Source organism: Hirundo rustica, chromosome 17, assembly GCF_015227805.2.
Source record: "Hirundo rustica isolate bHirRus1 chromosome 17, bHirRus1.pri.v3, whole genome shotgun sequence".
Taxonomy (NCBI): Eukaryota; Metazoa; Chordata; class Aves; order Passeriformes; family Hirundinidae; genus Hirundo; species Hirundo rustica.
The window spans coordinates 473,725-496,808 of NC_053466.1; the positions used below are offsets into that span (position 1 = coordinate 473,725).

The following is a 23,084-nucleotide window of genomic DNA, read 5'->3' on the forward strand; positions in this document are numbered from 1 at the left end:
GGAAAGGCCGGTACCGGGGCTGCTGAAAAGCCGGCACCGGGGCTGCCGAAGGGCTGAGCTCCGCCAGCACCAGAGCTACTGAACCCCGGCACCGGAGCTGCTTAAGGGCCAGAACCGGAGCTGCTGAAGCACCCGCACCGGGGCTGCTGGAAGGTCGGCAGCGCGCACCGCCGGCCCCGGAGCTGCGGAAAGGCCGGTACCGGAGCTGCTGAAACACCGACACCGCCGGAACCGGAGCTGCTGAAACACCGAGCACAGCCGGTACCGGAGCTGCTGAAACATCGACACCGCCGGAACCGGAGCTGCTGAAACACCGAGCACAGCCGGTACCGGAGCTGCTGAAACATCGACACCGCCGGTACCGGAGCTGCGCCGGCCCCGCTCCGCTCCCGCATGAATCCGCTGGCCCTCGGCACAGCCTGAGCGCAGGTACGGGGATCTCAGGTACGGGGGGATCGCACACAGGCACGGGGGGATCTCAGGTACGGGGGATTTCTCCCTCCCCGAGAGCAGCCGGGGCTGCCCCGTGCTCTGCGGGCCCCGGGAGCTGGCGGGGATGGGGATGGGGATGGGGATGGGGATGCGTGTGCAGGGGGACAATCCCCTTGTGGCGAGCGGCGATGCACCGGTAACTCTCATGGCTGGCAGGCAAACTTTATTATTCTGCAGCGATTTGGTGATGCCCTTCACTGAACGCCGCCTCGGTGCTGCTGTGAATAGCAAAATGTGCATCGCGCACGGGCGCTAGGTAAAGGGATTAAACTCTTGCTAGATTATTCCATCCTCCCTCCGAATGGTGTTTAATCTGATGTCGTTTCCCAGTCCCCTCGCGGGTTTCCAGTGGAGCAGAAGCCGTTCGGGCAGGTTTGATGGCTGTGTTCCTGCTCCGTGGCGGTGACAGCGGCTGTCCCTGCCCCAGCCCCGAGCGCGGTGCATCTCCACAGAACGTGTTTGCTTTGCCCGTGTGTGCATTGTCGTGTCATGGCAAAGTCATCGCTGCTGCTCCGCACGGCCCCCGGCCGTGCCAATACGTGGCATTTGTCTGGCACCTAATGCTAAATTAGACCGAATTACCGGATCCTTTTTTCACAGAACGCCGAGATTTGCGGATAGGTGCAGACAGACACATGGACATTACAGACAGCAGGACTGGGGGTGTCTGCTCTGCAGAGAACACGCAGAACAGAACGATATCATTTTATTATTGCATATTCCCGTAAACAGCAGAACTGGCACGTTCCAGCGTGCCGTGCCCGCTGCTCCAGGGGACACTGCAGGGGCTCGGAACCTCGCTCCGAAGCCGGCTGCTGCCCGTGGCGCCGGCAGGGGTGTGTCCTTCCCGGGAGATGTGATGGGCGACATTACAGCTGTGCACGGGCTCAGCGCAGCTGGCACTGAGCACCATCTCCGTGCACACGAAAGCTTCGGGTTTTCTTTCTAAAGCTACTGCTGCCTGTTATTTTAGTGGTAAAACACCGCCTGGGCTGTTTTGTGATGCAGGTTTATAAAATAACTCAGCAGAATAACTAATTATTGACCCTGCACCTGGTAAATACAGAGCCTGCTTCTTAAGGGATTGGATGCATTTTGAAGAAATACCTGAATTCAAAGCCTTTGGTTGCAATGTTGAGAATTGCACCAACGATTCTGTGACAGGGGAAGAATACCATGATTGTTATCATCCAGATAAAAAGGAGGATTATTGCTTGGCAAGATAGAAGAGCTGCCTTAAGAAAACAGCATGAATTACTGAAACACAGACCCAGCAGCAGAGGGGAAGTTACAGCATCCCCATAACGTCAATATGATAAAAAATAACAGCGTGTGGCTCTGATAGGAAAGTTGCTGTAGTCACTTTGTATTTTGGTGTTTTTGATCAGGAGGTGTTACGTTTTTATTAGAGGAGAGCTTTCAAGTCTGCCCAGCTGACAAATGAAGAAGGTAATTCAGACTGAGTGTTACAGATGTCAGCCAGGACTCACCACTGCAGACAGCCTTTGAAATACGTGTGTGCTACTTCGAGTGCCTGAAAGGAGGTTGGGCCTTTTCTAGGTTCCTCTTTGTTGCTCCTTTTTGATCGGATGGTCCTGGTCAGTGGCTTTGTGCAGACTGTTTTCTTTCTGATAGGGAAAAGACGGACTGTAGATGAAAGCAGGGAAGGGGCAGTGCTGTCTGAGGCTGCAGAGCAGCCCTGATTTCCCTGTTCCATACCTGAACGAGTCCCAGCCTGCTGAAATACAGCCTGGTGTATGCTGGAGGCACTGAACAGAGGGGCACGGCTCTATATCCAGCTTGATGTATTTGTCTCTACCTGCAGCACCTTTCTGAGACAGGCATTCTGTTGGAATTTCTAGAATTAAAACCAAGTTACGGCTCTAAACCAGCACGTGGGTTTTAGGGGTAGGGAAGGGGAGATGGAACAAAACATGGGGCAGTGCAGTGCCACAGACATCTGCCTGAAAATGCTCCGAATAGCTGCTAAAAGCTGGTTTAGTTAACTGACAGATGCAAGCTCAGAAATCTGCAGCATCTCTCGCTAGGTGTGACCAGTCCCACACTGGTACAAACCGTGTCTGTACTTCTGCACCCGTACAGGCTGAACCTCCTTGGACGTGCCTCTGGTTCGGATTTGTGTTAGGTGTGCACACCCTCCTGCGTGCAACCACTGCAGTTCAGAGAGCTGGGTGATCCTGAGCGCTAAATTAATACATCAGCACAACGGGCCTCCTGTTACAAAGCTCGGAACCTTTCTGGGTTGCCACAAGAGAAATGAGAAGCCTGTGAGCACTGGATAACTAATTTCCTTGGGTATTAGGGACTTTCCTTTTCGTGTGTCAAATGCCTCACCACAGACCAAAATGAAATATCCAAAATCACGCTGACTTTAGTCTGTAATGAGAAACTAGCTGGTCATGCATCAGTGTCCTGTCCTTTCAATATTTATGTTGAATGAAGCACGGTTTGACAGTCGAGGCTGTTTGTCATTTCACTGAAAGTGTTTCAGGCCCTCATCACGGCTTCGAAATATGTCACACCAGCTGAAATGTCTGTTAGTCACGACTTTTTTCCTGGGACTTATTTTTGGGTTATCATTCAGCACAAGGTTCTGACTAAACTGGGATTTTGTGTAAATCCTTTGTTTCCCCCTTTCACAGCGTGCGTATCCTGTTCTGACAGAATGTCAGGCTGTGTAGATAACAGTTCCTCTCTGATGTTTGGAAGGTCTCCGTGCCTGGGACCAAGGACCTGAAATCCGTTTCAGATTTTCTGGAAAACACCTGGTGGCACTGGAGATCGCCCCTCTGAGTGCTGATGTTCTGTGTCAGAGGCCTGCCCACCACCGATGAGGGTTGCCACAGGGTGCTGCTGACAGAAGCAGCTCCTCTGTTAGAACAGCATTTGCTGTTAGAATTGAAAAATATATCCCAATGCCATGAATAAAACTTGAACTGAGTGCAGCCACAGCGCTGGGAGAACACAGCTCCTTCCAAGCAGGTGCCATGGGAGCAGTTTGTGCCCAGGGGAGGGGGAGAGGGCTCTGGCCAGGCTGCTTTGCTCCCAGGGGCTCTGGGAAGGGCCAGGGGTGCTCAGGGGCTGCAGTCTGGGGTCCCTGGGGCTTTCTGTGCTCTGGAACCACCCTGGTGAATGTCCTACTGGAGCCATGATCAGGCTGTAAATGGAGACTGTAAAGCCACCAGTGGCTGGGATTTGGGGGAGGAAATCAGAGCAGCCCAAAGGCTGGTGGCTCCTCACTTTGGTCTGTGTGGATCAGGAGATCAGAGTCACCCAAAGGCTGGTGGCTCCTCACTTTGGTCTGTGTGGATCAGGAGATCAGAGTCACCCAAAGGCTGGTGGCTCCTCACTTTGGTCTGTGTGGATCAGGAGATCAGAGTCACCCAAAGGCTGGTGGCTCCTCACTTTGGTCTGTGTGGATCAGGAGATCAGAGTCAGCCCAAAGGCTGGTGGCTCCTCACTTTGGTCTGTGTGGATCAGGAGATCAGAGTCAGCCCAAAGGCTGGTGGCTCCTCACTTTGGTCTGTGTGGATCAGGAGATCAGAGTGGGGCCTCCAGCTCTGCCACAGATTGTGTGAATGGCCCTGAGCAAAGAGTTTCACATCTCTTGGGCTCTGTTCTCCTTCTGTAAAAGGGAATAATAATGAACTCTTCCCACTACATTCTATTTATTTTATCTGCTTAGGAAATGAGATTTTCAGACCAAATATTATTTTCTCCATCAGGATGCTGAATCCCAGCAGAGGCTTCTAGATGCTGCTTATAAATCACTTGACAGCCTGCATTGTGTGTTGCTGATCTACAGAAGAACATTGCTGAGTGCCAGAAGAATTTGAATTTGCTCTGACGTTTCTGGAATAACGTTTGATTAGCTAAATTCTCTGTTGTGCTCAGGGGCATGTCCAGGTTGGGGTGGAGCCTCATTGCCCTGCTGGTGGCAGTGGTTTGGTACAAACATTTACAGTGCAGGTGTCAGGACAGAGGGAATGGGACTGTGGGTTTGATTTTGGCTTTTTTTAAAATATACAATCGTCATAAAGTTTTGTATTTTCTGTTACAAACAGGCTTGATTTCTAGGGCAGGAGGTATTGCTGTGCCCAGTGTTTGCTGCTGGGGAAGGCACTGAGGATATTACAGCATGGCACAGCTTCTCTTCCCTGCTCTCATATCATTGCAATTAGAAACCCTCTTTGTTTTTCCTTTAAAGATCATCCTACAGCCAGCTCCTCTTCCCAAGGCGTGATGTGATCACGGTGAGCTGCTGGGCAGCCACCGCACGCACCCCTTCCCTCTCCCGTGCTCCACCTCCGCTGGAACTAGACTGATTTATTTTCTTCCACTGAGGAGCATTAATCATTTTTATAGACAGCCTCATCAAGTTTTTACTCTAGATGTGTGATGGAAAAAAATGACAGTAATACCCTCTCTTGCCAGCTTTGAAAGGAAAACAAGCCTTTAATTGAGGAAGGTTAACTTGTTTAGGGTTGGCTTAGAAAAACCCTAAATCAAAGTTAAATTCCCCTAGAACGGGGAATATATTATGGGATTTTACCTTTACAGCTCCTGCTGAATATTTCTGTACCTCCTTCTAGTAGAGCTGAAGAAACGCTCTTTCTATGGAATTGCTCCTGTAAAAAGAGTAAAAGGAGCATTTGTTACTGCTGTGTGGAAAGCCATGGTGCCTTTTCCATGGTGTGGGGAGTGTCACTGAGTGTTCTCTGGCATCAGTCAGAGGCTGTCCCACACCTGTGCCCCTCCTCGCCAAGGCCTGTCCCAGCAGGGTCCCTGCAGGGCGCTGTGCTGGGCTCTGGCTGGAGCTGCAGGATGCAGCTCAGAACTCGTGGGGATGGAGCTCAGAACTCGTGGGGATGCAGCTCAGAACTCGTGGGATGCAGCTCAGAACTCGTGGGGATGCAGCTCAGAACTCATGGGGATGGAGCTCAGAACTCATGGGGATGCAGCTCAGAACTCGTGGGATGGAGCTCAGAACTCGTGGGGATGGAGCTGAGAACTCGTGGGATGGAGCTCAGAACTCGTGGGGATGGAGCTCAGAACTCGTGGGGATGGAGCTCAGAACTCGTGGGATGCAGCTCAGAACTCGTGGGGATGGAGCTCAGAACTCGTGGAATGCAGCTCAGAACTCGTGGGATGCAGCTCAGAACTCGTGGGATGGAGCTCAGAACTCGTGGGGGTGCAGCTCAGAACTCGTGGGATGCAGCTCAGAACTCGTGGGGATGGAGCTCAGAACTCGTGGGGATGCAGCTCAGAACTCGTGGGGATGGAGCTCAGAACTCGTGGGATGCAGCTCAGAACTCGTGGGATGCAGCTCAGAACTCGTGGGGATGGAGCTCAGAACTCGTGGGATGCAGCTCAGAACTCGTGGGATGCAGCTCAGAACTCGTGGGATGCAGCTCAGAACTCGTGGGGATGGAGCTCAGAACTCGTGGGATGCAGCTCAGAACTCGTGGGATGCAGCTCACAGCTGTCACTGGAACCAGCCCTGCAGGGCTCAGCCTGGCCCCCCTTTGCTGCATTTCCCTGCTCTGAGCGCTCACAGTTTCAGCTCCGGGTAAATTCTGACTTTCTGCTCTCCCCGCCTCCCTGCCCCCAATCCTGCACGGGGTTTGGAACCTCAGGAATATTCCCTGCCAGCTCCAGGGGTGTATTTCTTCCCTTCTCCCTTGTTCAGTGCTTGCTAATGAAGTTTTGTAGGTGGCAGTTTGGGATCTTAGTGGGACGCGTCATGTGGCGGCTAATGCTCTGCAGATCTCCATTACATAACCTTTAAGTAGTTTGGGAAAATGTGCTTGTGTCATACTGGGCCTGACAGAAGGCTCTGTCTGCAGCCAGCAGTCTGATCAGGTTTTTTATGTACGATGACTGTAGAAATCTTGTGGATGGTTTGTTCTGGCACAAGATTTGTGCCCTCGGTTGTCAGGTCAATTCTCCTCCCTGGCTGAGATGCTTTGCAGCGGCTCTGGCTGCCTCCCCTGCAGGGCAGAGCAGTTTAAACGCTGGCATGCCAGGTAATGACCAAATAAACATTAAATGCAGGCTGCTGGGAGCCCTCCTGCTTTTCTGAGAGCTCTGCTCATCCCAGTTCTGAAGTGACCCGAGTGCAGAGCAAACGCAGAGAACCGCTCAGTTTGTCCCCCACCCCTTCACCTCGCAGGGATCTCGGCTGGGCCCTGGTGCTTCATGCAAAATTAAAGCATCAATCAATGCAGGTTTAAAAATGCTGCGTGAGGACGATCAATTTTTAATGCTTGGTGATTCATTAGGTCCTGGTTTGCTAAAGGAGCGTTCTGTAAATGACAGCAATGTGCCACTCACAGAGTAAGAGCTCCTCCTCCTCCTTCCTGCGAGCCAGAACCATCTCCTGGCCAAACTTCACACACAGTTCCACACTTCTGTTGCCTAAAACACCTTTGTACACCTTTATACACCTTTGTACACCTTTGTACACCTTTATACACCTTTATGAACCTTTATGAACCTTTATACATCTTTACACACATTTATACACCTTTATACACATTTATATACCTTTATACACCTTTGTACACCTTTGTACACCTTTGTACACCTTTATACACCTTTATGTACCTTTATACATATTTTTACACATTTATATACACACATTTATACGCCTTTTTACACCTTTATACCTCTTGGGAACCAAACCTGGATGTGCTGCCCACACCAAAGCTCTGCTCCACTGGGGAATCTCACCAGGAGTTGTGTAGGGTTCTGTACAATGACACATCTTCAGTCATTTCCTGATGCATAAATTAAAAATAAACAAACAACCAAAATAAGATCCAGCAGTTGTATACAGGCAAGTGAAGCGATGAAAGAACAGTCTGTGAAAAAGGCGCCAGGTTTTCCCGAGGGCTGTGCGAGGGGAGCAGTTCCCTGCAGGAAATGCGTCTGGCTCACTTTGCAAATCCCCTTTTATCGCCTGTCTGGGCACAGGGGAGGCACGGCGTTTGGGGCTGGCAGGAGCTGCTCCCCAGCAGAAAAGCAAAGAGCGTTTGTTCCAAGTGCTGCGAGAGGCATCCCTGAGCTTGGCTCAGAGGCTGGGCGCACAGCGTGGCTCTGATACCTCGCTGGAAACCCTCCCGCTGCGTTGCCGGCGAACATTTTGCCTGTTATCCATGTGTGAAAATATTCTCATCTGTGCGTTACCTAACGGGACTCGCTGCCTCCCCATCCTCACTCGATGATTTGTCTGTAAGGCAGACCTGGGGTTTTGTGTGGCCCAGTCTGAGCACTTGGGGAGGATTTGTCCTGGAGCTTTCCGGTCTCACCTGTTCCTGCTGACTGTAAATCATTGCTGCTGATTTATCCCCTCAGCCTGGATAGTACAGGTCAATGCTTTGCACCTCGAGGTCTCCAAGCTGTAATTTCTGGGGATGTCACGACTGGGATATGAGTTGTGCAGACCTGTGATGGGTGATGGAGAGGAACCTTAGATCTGCTGCTACAACCTTAAAAATAAAGAATAAATTCCTTCTTCAGCTGAGAGGGAACTCTCCTGGTCCTAAAAACCCTGCTGAGAATCAAGAGGTTGCTGGAGGTTTCTAAGGAAGGGTTCTTTCAGAGAAAATCAGGCCAGGGTTTGCCTTTCTTTTTCTGGAGTTTAGAAGAGAAAATGTATTTAAAGACATCCATTCCCTTCCTGCATGAACAGTGGCTTGAATTTAGCGTGCTGTCTGCTCTGGAAGTTTATTAATGTAATCACCCACCTGCTCTTGTCACCCAGAGAGGAGAGGCATTTTTCCCTTTCCACGCCTGCCTACAGCCATGGCAGGACTCCATGTGGATTCCATGTTCTGGCAGAGACAGGAGCTGTCCTGCTCCTCTCCAGCTCTGACCTGCCCGCTGAGCCATCACCTGCATGAAGACACCTTCTCTCCCATTTCAGCATATTTGAGGTCGTTGTTCAGGTGCTGCCCCAGTGCTTGCGCCAGCAGTTAGAGACACATGGTTCTCGTGTCAGGGAGGGAGAGAAAAAGCCAAAAGCGTTTTCTAGAAAAGTATTTATATCCATTCAAGTCAGAATTTAAGTTTGTGGGGCTCAGTCAGTCAGAATGCTTCAGACAGATGTCTATTAACAACTTATACTGGCAGTGATAAAGAATTAAGATATCCAGGAGAAATAGAATTTAGTTATAAGGAAAAATACTGTAAGCTCCAAGGAATCTTCAAAGTAACCATGTTCCTTAAACGATGGAAAGCAGGAAATTGCAACAAATCTCAATTTCATTAACTGGATCAAAGAGGAAGATAGATGAGGCTTGCATACCATCAGTTCTACCCTTCTGCTTATACAGGATGAGGATGGAGGCTGGAGAGAAAGAAAATCCTTTAACCAATCTTTGTATAACTTAATAGGAGAGTCAAAGTAAATTGATTCTCACTTCCTGGGCTTAATCCTGGACCTGTGGTGACACAGTTATTTGACTTGCCTTTACTCAAAGAGCTCTCCTGGAGAAGGGCAGGTGGCAGCAGCTGTTCTGGGCACGGTTCCACCTGGAATGGAGCTGTGGCACAGATGTGAGCGGGTCCAGGGCAGCTCTAAATGACTCACAGGGAAAGCAAGTGGGAGGTGAGGGGGAATTTGCTGTCTGGCCAGAAAGGGGCAGGTTTAGCTCCAGCACAGGGACCGTGAGGAATGACTAATGCTCAGGCAGTAATGACTTACAAAACTCACATGGAGAAAGAAAGCTTTCTGTTTTCAGTACCTGTCTTGGAGTGGGTATAAGTTACATCTAAAAGCGCCCATTTCCTCTTTCACTGTCAGGGGGCCCAGACAACTCCAGTGGAGGTGTTTGTATACCTCCAATGATAAACAAAATAATCCCGTGAAGATTCCTATTTTCCATTTTGTATGATAAATGGATTCATTTTTAATTATGAACATCTTTAACCTCAGTGCACATTCTGAAAAACCTTTGATGCTAATAGACGTTGATGCATCGTTTATAACTCCCATAGAGACGATCCCAGGTTCTTGGGATAAGAAATTGATCTCGACCTGGAGCGAGCTGTGGTTTTTGTCCTGAGGGTGCCTTGGCCCTGAGGAGCCAAGAGCAGTGTGGGCACAGCCCTGTCTGATGTGTGCTCCACAGGCTCTGCTGAGCCCGTTCGTGCCTGGCTGCGCTGCCAGGCTCTCGGGGCCAAAGCTGTGCCTGCAGGCTCTGGGTCGTGCTGCAGGGCTCTGCTCAGCTTTGGGGCAGCCTGCAGGGCTGTGCTCAGCTTTGGGGCAGCCTGCAGGGCTCTGCTCAGCTTTGGGGCAGCCTGCAGGGCTCTGCTCAGCTTTGGGGCAGCCTGCAGGGCTCTGCTCAGCTTTGGGGCAGCCTGCAGGGTTCTGCTCAGCTTTGGGGCAGCCTGCAGGCTCCAGTGCTGTGCTGCAGGGTTGCACTGTGTGCTCAGCTTTGGGGCAGCCTGCAGGGCTCTGCTCAGCTTTGGGGTAGCCTGCAGGCTCTGTGTGCTCAGCTTTGGGGCAGCCTGCAGGGCTGTGCTCAGCTTTGGGGCAGCCTGCAGGCTCCAGTGCCATGCTGCAGGGCTCTGCTCAGCTTTGGGGCAGCCTGCAGGCTCCGGGGCCGTGCTGCAGGGCTCTGTCTGCGCAGGATTTTGGCTGCTCCCGTGGGCACGGATCCAGCAGAGCTTATGGCAGAGCCTGGCACTGGGAAAGAAACGCTCTCTCCCTGCAGGTCCGGTTCTGCTTTGGCAGATCCCTTCAGACTCGGTCATGACATCATTTATAATTATGGCAGAGCCCTGGTGGAGGCATTGGAGGCACGTCCATTCCCTGCCGGTGGAATTGGAGGCGGCCCTGCTGGTTCCAGCCGTGGGCTTCGCAGGACAGCTCCGGGATGCCGTCTGCCTCCCGAGGGGAGCTCCTGTTTTTGCCGGAGCGGTGATTTGCTGCTGCCAAAACGGGGATGCTTTGGCTATTGAGAGATACCAGCTGCTGTCAGATGAGTTCTGGCCTCAGTCTGGCTTTCAGATTTCTTCACAGAGATGAATCCTCAGCTCTCGTCCTGTTGTTTGTGTCAGAGGCACTCAGGCGTTTTCCTGACTGTCATTTTCTCATAAAAAGCCACCTCAAATCCTTTTTAAAGGATTTACATTTTCCGTTGATAATACTTAAAGGTCTGATTCTCCTTAGACTTGTGGTGCTATCACTGTGGGATAATTCCAGTAAGAAATACACTAGTTACATGTGTGAAACGAACGAAGAATTGGTCTGGCTGATACATAATTCATTTAAATAAAAACCAGGAGCCCCGTGGAATAGATGGGTGTTCTGTTTGCTCGTGTGGGGCTCCTGCAGGGTGATGCAGTGGCTCATCCATCCATGTTGCTAAAAATTGAGCTGTAACAGCTTTGCAGAGCGGGGCTGTGACAGCTTTGTCCTTTGTGCTTTTATCAAACCTGAATGTGTAGTCTGTGTTAATACATGAGGTGGTGTGAATTTTGCTGTTAAATAGAATATTCCAGAAGATTGACCATGGTTGGCTATCAGGTGCTCATTAAGGCTCTTTCCTTGGCCAGGAGGTTTATCCAGGTTTGGGATGAGAGTTAAAGCAGGGGGTGCAGGATGGTTCTGTGCACACTGCGCACAGGAGGATTTCTTACCCCGGTTTGCCAGGACACAGCAGCAGGAATAAAATGGAGAAATCAGCCAGCCTTATGCTCAATAAGCTTTCTCTAATCTGTAAATTAGCTAAATGATTTGATACTTATACTTTATGAAAGAAATAGTAGTACAGACGTGTCTCTTGCCTCTTTATCTTAGTGTATCCTTGTAAATCTGATATCAGAGTGTTAAAGAGTAATAAATAAAGCAGTTATTCTGTCAGATTCGTATTTTCCCCAGCAATCTCATTTCTTGCTCTGGCCACAGGATTTATTGAGTTCTGTGATACTCTGCCTTTTGAGACTCGCAGCTAGAAGTGGTTTTTGGGTTCCCACAGCAGCATGAGCCATTTGCATCAGAGCTTCCTGCCCAGAAGGTCCCAAGGTTGCTTTGGATTCGTCATAAAAACTTTGACAGCAAACTCTCACTTTGAATTTAGGGTAGATTTCTGCAGGTAGGTGTTTAACTAATTAAATTCACAGCAATTTGGCACAGTAGCTAAAAATATGGGAAACCTCAGACTTTGGAGAATTGGTGCCAGCTACAGCCAGAGCCATTATGAAAATCAGAGTGATGGAGAAATGTTTGAACTGGAAGGGCAGGCCAGTGAGATACTGAGGGCATGAAAGAGGAGAATGGAGGGCAGGATGTGAGAAGGGAGAGGAGGCTTCTGCGAACAGGAATCTGCTCCGTGGAGCTCCCAGCAGCGCTGGATTGGTGAGGTTTCATGGATGGAGCAGGAGACAGAATGTCTGCTGCAGAGATGGGGAGCACAGAGCCATGCTGATCTGAGATGGAAAATAGTGTGGAAAACTGTGGAAAGGTAGTTCAGTAGTTTATAGGTGAATATGGTTGCTGAGGATTTTATTGTTCCAATTAAAAAAAGAAAAGAAAAAAGCCCAGCCCTTAGCTGATTTTTGTTCCTTCATTTGGAAGGAAGTAGTTCACTTTGCCACACAGTTCAAATCAAATAAATAATAGCTTTTCTGCAGTGTTTTCCATTGGTTGGTGTGAGCATTTTATTGCTTATCAGGGTTTTTTTCTTGTCATCTTTCTGCATTCATTTTATCATTCTGGTGGTGCAGCTCTGGGTGTTTCTGTTCCAGTGCTGGGACTGCATGCCTGGACAGCCTCCAGGGCTGCCTATTGTTCTCTCTTACTTTGAGCTGCAAGGGACAAGTGAGCTCTAATTTTTAAATTTATTTATCAAAACATCGAATCAACAATCTTCCCATTGACAACCAAGATCACCATTCCCCCGAAGCTGGATCTGTGTAATTAGCCACAAGCCCAACTTTGTGTTTCCAGCAGTCGTGCTGGGAATTGCTCAGTCTGGCTAACATTGGAAGGGTGTTTGAGCAGAGATATGAGGATTGTTTTGTCTGCTGATCAACACATCTTACTCATTCATTCTTGATCCCACGAAAGAGCTGACAGCCACCTGAGCAGTTTCACTGGCACCCCAAACTAGGGGGGAAGCCAGATTATTAAAGGCAACAACCTTCCACACCCAGGCCGGAAGATGTGTGTATGTCTGCTTTTCCAGCTAGAGATTTGTGTCTGTCGCCAGAGCAAAGGCTCGAGAGGAAGGAGGGGTTTCATTTTACTGAAATCAACAGGTTCAAGCTGCCAGCTCCTGGGGAAGGTGAGGTTGCTTTCCTGCCAGCAGCTGTTCCTCGGCTTTGTGTGGTGGTTACTGTGCTGCCCATCTTCACTGCACGGCATGCTCAGAACCTCAACAACAGCCTGGAAAGAGCAGTGAGGAGCTGGAGTTGGCTTTCCTGCTAAGCCAGAGCCCCAGGAAGCACAGACACCTGTCTGTCTGTGTGTGCCCCTCCATCCCCAGGAATGTGCCCAAGGAGCCAGGAGCCGTTCCTGCAGCGAGGCAGAACTGGAGGAATTCTGGAGTTCCCAGTTTGGGACGCACTTTGCAGCTGCAGGTTCGGTGCGTCCTTGCATGGACATGTGGATGGGCACCCAGGCTCTGGATGGGTGCTGCAGCCAGGAGCGTGGCACGGCGGCCTGGAAACGCCGCACAGCCCCCAGACTGAGCCAGGAACTGGGCAGGATAATTAACGGGTGCTCAAATTAGCCTGGGGTGCACAGCTGGCACCGCTGGGGGCTGCAGTGTGAGGAACGTGATAGCACATCATTCTAGAAATGTGGAATTAATTCAGAGTACAAGTGCACTCACATCAGCCACCGCCCCTCAGTCTGAAGTGCAGAGAGCGACAGAAAACCCTGTGCAACTCCACCAGGTGTCATCAGCGGAGTATTTTGGGATGTTGCCTTGTCTAACCAAGGAGCATGTTTTGTTACATGCTTCCAAAAATTACTTAACAAGAAGTTGTGATTCTTGCTTTTGGAGCCCACTTTCCATTTTCCAGTGGCAGCTTGCTTTTGGAACTTTCAGAATCGTGGGATAATTGGTAGGGATCTGCAGGGAGTTATCCTTTCTGGAAAGCCAAATGCTCCTTCTCCTCAGATGGTTGAGAATTCCTATCAAGCTCACTGTGTGTGTTTTTGATAGAGTTTAGATTTATTTTATCTTGTAATTACATCCCTTTCAAGCACCCAGGTTATTGCAAGGTGATTCTTGGAGCACTTTTCTCCCAAAGTACGATCTCACCTGTGGGAGCATTTCCTGTGCTGCCCTTTGGTTGCTGGACTGAAGGGAATTTCCTAAATGTCCCAAATGGGAATGTTCCCGTGTGAAAAGCACATTTGGGCTCGAAGGGAGCCCAGGTGGAGGAGGCAGAGTGGACATTTGTGTTATCTGGGGTTTGTGTAGGAAGAACGGGCTGGGAAATCCCTGAGCCTTCCTGGGGTGCCAAAGAGAATAACTCGAACAGGCACTGCAATAAACTGGGTATCAAACTACAGGGATAAGTGTAAACTGGCTTTAATTAAAGGCACTAAAACCAGGCAGGAAGATTATGTAGCAAGAACCCTTAATCTGCTGGGAGGGGCTCTGCTGCTGGTGCCCAGCACAGATGCAGCGGGCTCTGAACATCTTTCTTTGCTCTCTCCCCTTTGGCATCTGTGCAGCTGCTTCTCCTCCTTTGTTTTCTATTTCATTAAAAATATTCATTAAAATGAACCATGGTTCTGTGTACTGCTCATGGAACCTCTTTTTTCATCAGTTTTCAGTGGCTGGTGAAGTCTGAATTTCTCTCCTGTGTCTGTGTTTCACAACAGACCCCCAAAATAAAAGGCTTTAGGACACTTCCATATGTGTCTGCATTCATAAATCACTAGAATTCCAGGTTAGTGCCCCTTTCCTTCACCCAGATTTCCTTTGGTGGGATATCTCCCATGTCATGAGCATTTTCAGTTCCTCCTTTGTGCATACAGAGCTCTCTCACAGCTCTGTTCCTGCAATTACCGCTCTCCCTTATAAATATTTAAAAGGCAGCTCAGCTTTCAGACAGAGTACACCGGTGACAAAGATCAAGCTTTCTGACCTTTTGTTAATTTGCTCAGTGAAATAGGATTCCCATGGTCTCACTTTTGTATTTAAGAGAAGAAATTTGCATACAGAGAGGGTGCTGGCTTCTCTCATTTTTGTTGCTAATTTCCTTTTGGTCCATTTATTCTAGAGGATCATAAAGAAAAAAAAGTCACTGGATAGTTTTATCAGTTATGCATGAGAATATGAAAGATAGAATTGAAGAAAAAAACCCAAAACACTTGGGCTTTTTATCAGGAAATGACAAGAATTTTTTTTTTTTACCATTGTGGGGGGGGAAAAAAAAAATCAGCAAAAAAAGGGAAAAGTAGAAATGTGTCCAGACCGATGGAGAAACTTGTTACTGCATTGGAAAGAACTACAAACTGCTTATGACAATAGTGGAGAGTAAAGCTGGAAAAATCTGAATTATTGCTTTGGAAATGAAATTTTCTATTCTGGAAGACACAGAACCTGCATACCCCCAGAAACTGAACTGACAGAAGACAAAACTATGGAGTGTGTCAATGTAATGACAAAGCCCCTGGATCTTCAGGAACTGCAAAATGAAAACCGTATGATGGTTTTGTAAACCTTGGCTAAAAAAATTTGTGTTTCCTTGTGATTGTTATGAGCTCACTGTGGGTATTTCAAGGGAAGGAATTGCAGTTCCTGGAGCAGAGGCTGGGGCCGGCCAAATCCTGGGAAAGCTCTGCTGTCGGCCCCAGAGTTTTGTCAGTTGCTCTTTGTTTCTCATTTTATGTGCAGCCATAAATGAATGGACATGGCTATAAAGTTGATTAAAGAAGGGACTTGATTAAGGGTTGTAATTAAACTAGTGGAGGAAATGACAACGGAATTGAAAATTCAGAAGGAGTCTGTGTGATGTAAAGGCTGATGGTGTTGAGGCAGTAATCTGTATGAAATAATTGATTCTGTAGCCATTAGTCTTTTCTAATGAGATTAAGGACGAGGTGGCACGATCTCGCTAATTAATTTGTTTTGTGACTTCGAAATACGATGGAATGGAACAAAACTGGCGATTGTTTAACGCACCAAGAAGCTCTGAGATTGTAGGACAAATGCCATCAAAGTGATTCCGTGTTCTCAGCTGTAACAGGGCTGAGGATAATAATTGCCTTAGCAGTAAAACATCAAACCACCCATCCCTCTGGGGGCAGCCTCGGCCATGGGGACACTGCGGGGCAGGGCTCCTCCAGCTGCACGGCTTTGCTCTTCTAGTCCAGGCTCTCCTGAGCTGCTGTGGGCAGCCTGGGAGCTGCTGGAGCTCTGAGATGTGCAGTAATTTTCTGTGCTGTGGGAACTGCCCGCTGTCAATACCCCTGCCCGAATCTCTGCCACACTGTCCCGTGTTACCACAGTGCAGGTGCTGGGTCTGTGGGGTCTTTAAAAAATGAACACTGCTCCTAATCCAAGGCTTCTCCTGCTGTTACCTACTGGCACTTAATAGGACAGCAATAAACTGTAATAAATTAATTAGAGACAGTAAATAAAACCTATCACCTTGGTTAGTATCTGTATTAAAGATGTCTTTGCACACGCCCACACAGTGCAGAGCTGCAAACTGCTACACGTTGTAATGTTGCTGATTATTTCGCTAATACATTTATACTCTGATAGAGGCAAAAGGAAAAAGACGTGTTAAAAGCAGAGGGAGATCAGGAAAATCCTTTCAATCTAAGAGGAAAGATTGAAATGTGCTTTGTGACGGATTTATTGAAGTATCGTGCATTACAAGCTCAGCATTTGAGAGTTGTCTCAGCAGCGGTAACTTACAATTGTTGACATTTACTGTCCTGTGTAACCTGATGCTTTGATCACCAGGACCCAAGTCAATTGCTGAGCTGTTTCTAATGTGTAGTTAGAGACCGTAGAAGACAGGACAGTGACAGCACCTTGTAAAAGCCTGGATGCTCGAAGCAGGGTGGTCTGGCCTCACAGGGTGTCTGTGCAGCGGCCGCTCTGTGCCCTTTCCCTGCAGCTGCACTCACACGGGCACCAGCCTGGCATTGCAGCTCCGGGTGGCACTTCCCTGGAAAGTCTCTGTGCGATCTCTGGGACAGGTCAGCTCCTCTTGCTGCTCCTCCTGCCTGAGGGTCTCTCCTCTGTAAGGATTGCAGCCAGCAGGCTGTGGCTCTGCCGGGATTTCTGCCTGCATCCATGGGGGCACCGCACACACCGCACATTTGTGAAACTGAGGGGACTCTTGATCTTTAATCCCCAGAGAGCCCTGAGGGAAGGCTGGAATTCCACAGGAACGGTGGGAGCTCTTGGCAGAGCGAGGCTTTGTCTGCCCGCGCTGCGCTGGGGCTCCGGCTGCAGCTGGGAACTGGCATTGTTGGGGCCGTGCCCATCGAGCCCCAGCGCCCAGGGACACCATCCTCGCACGGGTTTCCTTTCCGTGGCGTGGATCTGAGATGGTTCCCTGTCCCAAAGGCAGAGGTGGCGGCTGCTCTGCGGGCAGTGGTGTCTCAGAAGGGATCTTTGCCCGGTAAAGGCTCCGTCAGCAGAGCTCTCTGCACCTGAACGAGTCACCCCGGCAGGGGCAGGCTTGAATTACGATCCTGCTCAGCTGACGCCGGGCTCTGCTCAGCAAAGTCATGAATAAGTAAAGGAGCCGAGCTCAGGCCCGGGGCCAGCAGCTCTGGGAGGATCCATCCTTTTCTGGGTGATTTCCCATGTCCCACGGGCACAGCCTCGATGCCGGCCTCGGAATTAGATCCGTGCTGATGAAGACACCGAACATTATGTAAGTAAAGGCATTTAAAAATAGACGGCGATGTGGGGGTTTGAGTGGAAGTGTCTGTCATTAACTCTGCAATCTGTCAGACTGCAGCCTCTGATATTTAGCTCGTGCATGCAGGATGCAATTCTTGCCTCGCCATTCTGTGTGCGGAGGGACACTGCCCGGAGGTATTTTTAGAATTCCATTTCAGGGGAAAAAAAGAAAGCCTTTGGAAGGACTGATTCATGCTTGTCATCCTCCCCCCCTCCTCTGCTCCAGGGTGGGTTTTAGCACAAGCCCAGGCTGCAGAGGTGTGGGGCTGCTCTGGTGCAGCGGGCGGGGTGATGGATCAGACGGGTTTGGGGTTCAGCGGGGGCGGGGGGATCCATGGAACACACACGGGGTGTGGGGTGTGGGAGGGGGTTCTGTGACCTGCTGGGCACGGGGCTGTCCCTGCTGGGTACAGGGCTGGGGCTGTCCCTGCTGGGCACGGGGCTGGGGCTGTCCCTGCTGGGGATGGGGCACGGGGGTGTCCCTGCTGGGATTGGGGCTGGGGATGTCCCTGCTGGGCACGGGGATGTCCCTGCTGTGCCCCTGGCTGGACATCCCTGATTCTCCCGGGCAGGGGCAGCTCCAGCTCCAGGGAGGGCATTCGGGCAACTCGGGCACCGGGAATGTTCTGTGGCTCCGGGGGAAGCACAGAGGTGTCTGTGTGCAGTGCAGCCCGGAGGGGATTTGCTGAGATAACAGAGCTGCTGCCTGGGGACAGGTGGGAGCTGCTGCCCTGGTGGATCTCAGCAGAGGGCAGGGCCCAGGCTGTGGGAACTGAAAGAGCAGAGGGTTTTCACAGCCTTGCAATGAGCTCACATAGACAGAGGTTTGAAACAGAGTTGAATTTCAGGCCTTGAAATATTTAGAGCATAGAAAGTTTCTGAATTGCAAAAAAATATAAGCCAAGCAGCTCTTGTATGCTGTAAGGTGTAGGTGCAGTGTTCAGTGATTGGTTTAAGCAGACACTTGCAAGCTTCTAGCATCAGCCTGTTGGCTAAAAAACTTTTAAAAGGCCTTGGAACAAAGAGAACTTTGGCTTCTGTTGTTATGGAGTGAGTTTTACCATCTTTTATGTCTCTGCCTTCACTGAGACTGACAATGAAATAAAGAACTCGTGGAACGCCTCTCAGTCACCCCTCCCCGTTATTGGTGATGAAATCCAGCCCCAGGTGTGAGTGCTGCGCGGAAGGGAGAGACTGAATTCCCTCCTGCCCCTCAGTGCAGCTGGAGTGAAGCCATCTCTGCACAGGCAGGGGCTCACCAGGATTTTATTTGCTGAGCTCAATCAGCAGATCTTTCTACTCAGTGTTTTTATTTCCTGGTGAGTGAACTGCAACCCAAGTCCAACATTATGGAAAGGAATCGGCAGCCCCGTGGAATAGATGGGTGTTCTGTGTGCTAGTGTGGGGCTCCTGCAGGGTGAGGCAGTGGCTCGTCCATCCACATTGCTAAAAATTGGGGTGTAAAAGCTTTGCAGAGCAGGGCTGTGGCTGTGGCAGCTTTGTCCTTTGTGCTTTTATCAAACCTGAATGTGCAGTCTGTGTTAATTCACGAGGTGGTGTGAATTTTGCTGTTAAAAAGAATACTGCTTCAGAGCCCTAGTTTGCAATTTATTTCCAAAACTGCTCCTCCAATAGCCCTGACAACTTTGCACTCACTTATTTTGACCTGAATCTTGAAACAGAGGAATGTGAGGATAGAGCATGTGGTTTGGAGTTGTGAGGACTCGGTGGAGAAGTGAGGGCACAGCAAAAGTTCTCACAGAAATTACTGCACGGGTCCCTCTGCTTTTAAGGAACTTTCCCCCGGTTTTGTGTTCCGTGAAGAAGCAGTTCAGGACGCTGTCGGTGGCACTAAGATGGATTGTCCTGGTGTGAGGAAGAGAAGCTGGATCTTCTCTGTGGTTGTGGAGTGAGCTGGAACCCGCTGGGGCCTCACCCAGAGTTTCCCTCTGCTCTGGAGTTCTCTCCCGGTGATTCAGGGTCCCCACTGAGTCACTTTGCATTGGTGTTTGATTGCTGGCCAGAACTGAAAGTGCTTAGCCGAGAATTCCCTGGGTTTGGACCACCCAGGCTGAGGATCCTTCCAGCTCTCTCAGAAACCTGTGGACTTCAAGGGATATTTGCATGGAAATGTAGAGGATGTGAGGGGGTTGTTCCCAAACCTTTTTGAAAAGGAGTGTGAGAATGTTGTTTTCACTGATTCCATCCCAAAAGATTGGAAGTACCAAACTTAAAGGTCCCTATTAAGCTAAGGACAGTGAATTGAGTGGGTGAGACGGCAAAACCCCTCCAGGATTCCGAATGTGTTAACCCTTGCTGGAAATTGGTTGTTAATGCAATGAGAGATTCTGGCAAACTTGCAGACTGTGATGATAAATGCTGGACAGAATTTTTCTGCTTCGTTCTATGTCCCCACATTTCTTAGAGGAGGTATTGGGACTGAATTTTTCTTTTGCCCTCTCAAATGATTTTCTCTCAGTGTACCAGTGATGGCTCCATTCAAGGCTCCTTTTGGAGCTTTGTGCTGGATTTCAGTCTTGTCGCCTGCCATGCCAAAATGTTTATTCAGCAAGGCTGAATTTATTAATCTAGCTTGGCTTTTATTGCATGGAATGGACAATTACCCATCACTTTCCTGCAGCTTTTGGGGCACTGCAGAGCCCTGTTAAGGAGACTCAGGGTGTGGCAGGAAGAGCAAGTGCAGCGGTACCGAAGTGGCCCTTGCCTCGTTTCCTTTCGTCCTGCACAGTTTGGAAAGGACCCATCGTGTCTGCAGCCTGCAGCTTCACAGAAGGTGTTTGCTCAGACACGGATTTCTGTGTCTCATGTCACCACCTTAAACCCAAAGCGTCGTCTCTGGCAGTTTTTAGTAAGTCCTGTCTGTGTTTTCGGTGTTTTATGGCAGCTGCTGCCTTTGGAGGTGAGTTTTGTTTCGCAGCCCACGCCGCTGCTTTGGGCTGTTGTGGTTTTTGTGGTTGTGCACAGCTCCAGGGGATGGGGGCTCCTGAGGGGGAGATTTTGGGAGGGTTCAACTCCCCCCTCCCCAAGGCAGCGTGCTCTGTTGTGCTCTCCTGGGCTCCTGCAGAGCCGGGGCAGTGCTTGCAATAAGCACCTGAGTGCTTGTGGTCAGCCTAAGCCTGAAATGAGAGTGTGAAAGGCAGAAATGCGAGCGAGGAGGCACCGCAGTGCTGAGCCCTGCGTGCCCCCGAGAAGGGGCAGGAGCTGTGCTCGGTCTGTGCTTCCAGCCCATCCGCTGCACCCCTCCCGACACCCGACCGAACATCAGCAGGTGACTCCTGCTGGGATTGCTGCGTGCTCGCACCTCTTCTGATGTTCTGGCGCTTCTTTGGAATTTAGAGAAGAAGCTTCCAGAAGACCTGGTCAGTTAGTTGGTCCCCACCTCCTGGTGCTGAGATATGAGATGCAGTTCATATGTCACCTTTGATCTTCAAAGCACTTTGCAACCAGCAACTAACAGGATAATTTAAAGAAAATTCGTTTAAAAATACCGTTTTTAAACCTTATGTTCTCACTACTCTTCTTTGCACCTCACTGAACTGAAAATAAAGGCTTAAAGCTTTGCCTTAAGAGCCTGATATTCGAAGCTTGAGGTTCTAAATTTGGTGCTGGATTTATCCATTGGAAGGATATGAGTTTGATTGCATCAGAAGTAATTATATTTAAGATGACAAGAGAAAAGTGCATAAATGTGATATTTTGAACAGCTGTTAATGCCTCCTTTGCATCTCTGCTTCTGAAAAGAATAATTACATAGCACTGATGCGAACTGAATGTTAAGGTCTGGTGAAAGACATTTCTGGTAAAAAATAAAAAGCGGAGTCGATCTTTTGATGTTGTGTGGAATTTCCCGTAGCAGGAGGCGCTGGGGAGGGGAGGGTGCTGCTTGCAGACCCAGACCCACCCAGAAAGCCAGCCGGGGGCAGAGCTGGGGTACCACTGTGCTGTGGCTGGTGATTTCCTTCACACAAGGGAGCAGAAGGTGCTGCAAACCAGCAAGCTTTGGTTTGGGTTTGGGCCTGGAGAGCAGAAGAGAGGAATGATTGTTTGCAGGTCAGGCTGCACCTCTGGGTCCTCCAGGGTCCATCCTCGCTGCTCCCTGTGCCAGGATCTGGGGGAACATGGGAAATCTCAGTGACTGCTGGGCAGGAGCAGCCTTCTGGACAAAGGGTGAACTCTGGGCACCCAAAGCAGCCTCCACTGAAACCCTGCTGTTCCCACGGTCTGGAGCTAGGGATAGTGGGAGAGCCAGAAACTCGGATGCCAGGACTCAAATTTCCCAACAAAATACTAAATAATGTTTCTTTCATACTGTACCTGCAGCACTTTGGGGATAAGTTTTAACCCGCTGTTCTCTTCAATTTAATTTTTAATGAATTGCTGCAGCTGTGTCAGTAGCAACAACTTTTAGCCATCCTCACTGCAGGGCAGAAAAAGCAGGTGCAGTTTTTCCTTCTGGTGCTGTGTGCCTCAGCAGTGGTTCTGCTGAAATGGAACTTTCCAGGAAATGGAACCTGACACTGAGGAAGTTACTGGCAGAGTGAGGGCAGAGTGAAGCTGGAGTCAGACAAGCCCAGGGTACCAAAGGCAAAGGAACTTTCAAATGGTTTGGATCTCTCAGTTGGAGAGGTGGTTGTCATTCTGCCCTCCAAAAAAAGCAATTTTTAATTGATTAAAATTGAGTGAGTAAAGCTGTGCGTGCCTTCAGACACTTGGAAACGCTCCCCAAGCAGGAGTGCTGTGGGGTGTGTGTGGAAGGTTGGGCAATATTCCAGTTCTTTACCACTGCACAGAACTGGGACAGTTTGCTGGGGTTGCATTGCAGGTACCTTGATCAGCACGAGATGAAATCAGCTCTGGGTTATCACTTGGGGTGTTCTCTCTCACTCCTGCAGCTCACAGCTCTCTGTGAGGGACCTGCTTTGCTCGTGCAGAAATCTTCATTTTCTGTGTTTGAGGGACAGCTGTCTCCAAAATCTAACAGTGGTGAGATCTCCTTGCTGGATTTCATTGCGATTTTCTCCCAAGTGGCTGCACTGGTTGATTTTTTCCCTTTTAAGAAGTTAATAGTTGCAGACACATCCAAACCCTGTACCTGAGAAGCAGTGGGTGGAGAGGGGAAGGAGTCGTGCTCAGCACAACCAGGAGATAATGAACTACATAAATAATTAGCAACACGTTCTAAAGAAATGCTTATACAGTGCCAGAAGTATCTTGGCTGGAGTTCTCAAAGATGTCTGAGACGATTCATTTCAGCAAGGCAAGGAGAGTTCAGCTCTTGCTCTGTGTGGTCTCCAGCATTCAGGGGATGTGAGGCGCAGGAAGGAAGAGAACTGACACACATTGAGACCCCTCATGAACACCTTTTGAAACTCCCTGGTTGCTTCTCAAGCGGAAGATGATGTTTTGTGTAGCTGCCATGAAGATCTGCCGACCACCTCTAACAGGTAAAATCCCAGACTCGGTGGCACAGGCACCTTCCCCTGGAGAGAAGAGGAGTGCAAACACTTGAAACACTCTGCTGTAACATTTCAGCTAACAGCAGACAAAATGCAGTTCTGGACCTAACCAGTGCTTGCACAGATAACTGGAAGATGCATTCTAATGGGATTTGATCTTTTGCAGAAATCCCAGGATGATGCTGTTGATGAAATGTCA

General features: G+C 49.5%; 1 protein-coding gene across 3 annotated transcripts in view; it reads left to right on the forward strand.

Moving 5' to 3' along the window:
* Positions 1-23,084, forward strand: part of RIMBP2 (RIMS binding protein 2) — an 85,658-nt gene continuing 62,574 nt past the window's right edge. Inside the window, exon 1 of one of the 3 annotated variants that reach the window (XM_058422845.1) lies at positions 1-429. The gene's annotated coding sequence lies outside the window, so the exon portion shown is untranslated. Of the gene's footprint in view, positions 430-17,225; positions 17,380-23,084 lie in introns of those variants that run through there. The other 2 variants (XM_058422846.1, XM_058422847.1) reach the window with 2 other exon arrangements.